We start from the raw sequence: 4,627 nt of genomic DNA on the forward strand, positions 1-4,627 counted from the left end.
ATGGAGTCCTGGTGTGGCACTGTGGGTTAATGTGCCAGACTGCAAAGCCATTTGAACTGCAAGGTCGGTGGTTCAAGCTCACCAGTTGCTCTTTGGAAACCCTATACAGGGTCGCTATGGGTAGGAAATGACTCAGCGGCACTTCACAACAATAACTATGGTTCTGTGCCATCAAATTGGTTCTGACTCACAAATAATAAATGTACAATAGAAAAAAACATTGCCTATCCTGTACCATCCTCATAATCAATGGTATATTTGATTCCTTTGTTGCAGTTACTATTCAATTCATCTCTTTGAGTGTCTTCTTCCCTTATGCTTACTTTTTTCTTTATAATGCATGATGTCCTCTTGGAACTGATCACTTCTGATAATATGTGTAAGGCCGACATTTCAAAACCATCAGCTACTCCTCAGAAAAGAAATATATGGTGTTGCTATGTTTTGAAATAGACTTAATAACAACATGAGAAGAAATCTTGCCATCATCCTACAGCTTCTAAGGAACATTCCAGTTCTTCCAAGGCAGATTTGTTCACAATTCTGGTTGTCCAAGTATATTCAATGTTCTCCAAAACCATAAATTTGCATTAATGTTTCTCTGGTCTTTCTTGCTTATGATCAAGATTTTGCATGCATATGAGGATATTGAAAATACCATGGTTTGGATTAGGGGCATTTTTGTCCTCAAAATGAAATCTTCATTTTTTTAACACTTAGAGATCTTTTGTAGATTTGCCCAATGTAACATCATTTGATTGTGACTACTCTTTCTATGGATGTTTACTGTAGGTCCAAGTAACATGAAATCTATGAAAATGTCAATCTTTTCTCCATTTGTCATGAGTCTGTTGATTGATCAAGTTGCTAAAATTTTTATTTTCTTTATATGTGGGTGTAAATGATACTGAATGCTATAGTCTTCCTTCTTGATCAGTAAGTGCTTCAATTCCTCTTCACTTACAAAAAACAAGGTTGTGTTGTCTGCATAGCTCAGGTAATTAATGAGTCTTCCTCCAATTCTCCATCACTCATCTGTCAGTTTGTCATACTGTGCTGGCTTGTGTGTTCCTGTGACACTGGAAGATATGTCACAGGCATTTGAAATACCAGCAGAATCACCCACAGTGGGCAGGTTTCAGCTGAGCTTCCAGAGGAAGGCAGTCATTTGAACACAATCAGGGAACACTGAATAGGTTAACATTAGGAAAGGTGTGCATCAGGTTGTATTCTTTCACCATACTTATTCAATCTGTATGCTGAGCTAATCACCCAATAAACTGGATTCTAAGAAGGAAAATGTGACATCAAGAATGGGGGAAGAATTTACTATGTTGGGAATGACCAAATTAAGAGAAATTGAGCCTCATTCATCATCAAAAAGAACATATCAAGATCGGTCATGAGGTACAATGCTGTCTGTGATAGGACAGTATCTATACACCTACAAGGAGATCAGTTAATATCACTATTATTCAAATTTACACACCAACCACTAAAGGCAGTGAAGATGAAACTGAAGAATTCTGTGAACTTCTTTTTTTGGAATTGACACAAATTTGGATTTTTTTCAGTCGGTTGACCAGATAGCTGTCTTGAATATTTTTGGCTAAATTAGTGAGCACCACCAGCTCTACATTTGTTTGTTGAAACATTTCAATTATTATGATATCAGTTCCTGAAGTCTTGCTTATTGGTAATGCCTTCAGTACAGCTTGGACTTCTTCCTTCAATACGGCCAGTTCTTAGTCATATGCTACTTCTTGAAATGGTAAAGTACCAATGAATTATTTTTGGTACAGCAAATCTTTGTATTCCTTCCATTTTATTTTGATTCTTCCTGCATTGATTTTTCCTTCTTCATTTCTTTCATTTTAAGAAACACTAAGTGCATTCTTCCCTTTTGGTTTCCTTGCTCCCACACTTTGCACATTAAACTATAAAACATGAATTTGTCTTCTGTTGTGCATGGCACCTAACAACAACAACAACATTCAAGAGCAGATTTCACAGTCTATCCAGACATTCATTTTTTCTTCCCTGTATTTATTATTATTATTATTTGTTTTGTTTTGTTCTGGCCAAACTTTTAATTTAGTATTGTGTAGTTATTTAGCACACACTTAAATGGTCTTATTGGGGAGAGAGGGGAAATGGAGGCTCTTTCAGAATCCCAAGGAAATGTTAGAAAGGCAATATATGGCCAGCATTATCCTTTTGTTTCGGGTTAACTGGGTGAATGGCACTTTCCTTACTTAAGCATCTATCTCAGGTTTTTCACAATGAGAACACTGATATTTCAGTTTGAATACAACCTGAAATCTTAAGAGTAGCAAACCCAAACACCTTTCTGACATCTAAATTGTTTATATAGGCAGAATGATTCATCTCTCCATTTTAGACGGCTAAATGTTTGTGGGAGATCTTAGTATTGCTTGCCTCATTTACTAGGAAAAATCAAATAGGAAGTGGCCTTCAGGGACACTTAAGAGAATTACAACACTACTACACAAGTCAAGTCTTACACATTTAACATTTGTTTATTGAAAGCAATGTCATAAAATCAAATTAAATTAAACAGGTTTTACTTTTTCCTCACAAGAAACATAAAAATTATGGAGGAGTACTTAACAGGAAATTTTTTTTTAAAGTAACACAATTTTCCTTTTAAGAGTCCTTGGGTAGTTATGACAGAATAGGTTCCACTTTTTCTTTGTTTCTTGCAACAGGGTTTTGGTCCAAACTTTTGTTTGTTTTTAGTATACACTTCTGCCTCTGCCCCTGTCAGATTGGCTTCCTCCACAGCTACCACCTCTTGGAGTTCTGTGGCTTGAACTGCTGTAGGAATCATGTGAAAGAGGCTACCCCCTTTCCATAGAAGGGGGAAGCCCTCTTTCTTGTCTACTAATCCGATAATGACAGCTTGAGTGGAGATCACTTTTACTGCTTGAGTAATTGTATTGACACTCACCATATCCATGACTTATGAGCTTCTGTAGTCATCATGGCAACTGCTTCTACCATAAAATGGCAGAGGCCCTCGTGTAGGTGGAGCACTATGTGAGTTACCATAGCTCTCATAGGAATCTCTGTAGGGACCTTTACTCAGATGGACTGAATAATCATGGTCACGACCATAGCTGTCTCTATCACTATAGCCTCTGGATGGATAGTTATCATGTGAACTGGAATGGCCATAGTCAGATATATGTGTGCACAATCTCTTGTAGCACGAGAATTTGGGTAATCTCAGCTTGAATAGCTGTCTTTATTGTAATATACATTATCTGATGGTGACAGATATACATGTCTTTGAGAGGGTAGGGGTTCCCTTCTTGGTGGTTCTTCACAACTATCTCTTCCACATGGTACATGGGCTCTACCTTCCATTCCACATCTACTATGAACTGATCCTGAAGGGGTTGTGCTGGTGGTCCTCTTTTTACTGGAAGTAGTTCCCTGGAAGAACTTATGTTAAAATTCATGGACTAGCCACTGTTATTCATGTGTCCCCCACATGAAGGGGGTCCCCTGGTTCCTCCAATGACTCCCCTTCCACCTCTAAGGCCTCTTGGTGGGGCTCTGCTCCTAGGAGGTGGTGGGAGTCCATGTCTGCCACTTTCAAATGCTGGTTTAGTGTCTTGTTCCACCTTAATAGTTTTCCCATCCAAAGACTTTCCATTCATAGATATGGCTGCATCTTTGGCATCTGCTGGACTTTCAAAGTTGACAAAAGCAAATCCTCTTGATTTGTTGGTTTCACAATCTTTCAACAAGAGTACTTGGACAATTCATCCATATTTTCCAAATACTGCTCCCAGTGCTTTTTCGTTTGTGTCTGTATTGAGCCCTAAATTGAAGAGCTTTCTAGGGCAAGGGGGTTCAACCATTTTTCCCCAAAGGTGAATGCTCTTGATGTGACTATCATTTCCAGCTCTTACTTGGCTTAACAGAAGGCGATTCATTATGACTCAGTAGTTGTGCAGTAGTGCTATTTGCTGAATCAGAGAAAAGGAAGGAGGAAGCAAATAGCACTATTGCACAATCTCCTGTCTTTTTAAGGGCATTTTGCTTTCTTTTTGTATTTCATTACTGGTTTGTCTCCACAACTTGTCTAGTGTTCAGTTGTCAGTGTCCAATGCATAAAATATATTCTTGAGATAATCACTAAATTCAAGTGGCATATACTCAAGGTTGAATTTTGGCTCTTGTGCATTTGTTTTCATTTACTTCAAGTTGGTAGTCTATAGTCTGTTTTACAGTCTGCTCCTGACTGTACTGGCTTATGAGATTGAGCTCCTCCTTCACCTTTTTCCACAGATATAGTGTATTTGATTTCTGTTTTTTGTTTTGTTTTGTTTTGTTTTGTTTTGTTTTCTGGTAAGGCATAAGTGCATAATTGCCACTTATTTTGCTAAACAAAGGTATTTGCAGTAAGTCCATGGTTTTACAAAATTTTATCATCTGATCCCTGGCTCTATTTCCCAAGTACAGATTCTTCCTCATTGTTAACATCTTTCATATTCCAATCATCAATAATTATCAATGCATTCTGATTACATGTTTGATCAATTTAAGACTGCAGACATTGCTAGAAATCTTTAATTTTTTTGTCTTTGGCTTTAGA

The 4,627-nt window shown here is 37.6% G+C and overlaps 1 pseudogene; it reads right to left on the bottom strand.

Annotated features, from left to right (window-relative positions):
- Positions 1-2,967: 2,967 nt before the first annotated feature.
- LOC102839340 lies at positions 2,968-3,890 on the bottom strand (annotated as a pseudogene).
- Positions 3,891-4,627: the final 737 nt, after the last annotated feature.

Source organism: Chrysochloris asiatica, unplaced genomic scaffold (assembly GCF_000296735.1).
Source record: "Chrysochloris asiatica unplaced genomic scaffold, ChrAsi1.0 scaffold00084, whole genome shotgun sequence".
Lineage (NCBI taxonomy): Eukaryota > Metazoa > Chordata > Mammalia > Afrosoricida > Chrysochloridae > Chrysochloris > Chrysochloris asiatica.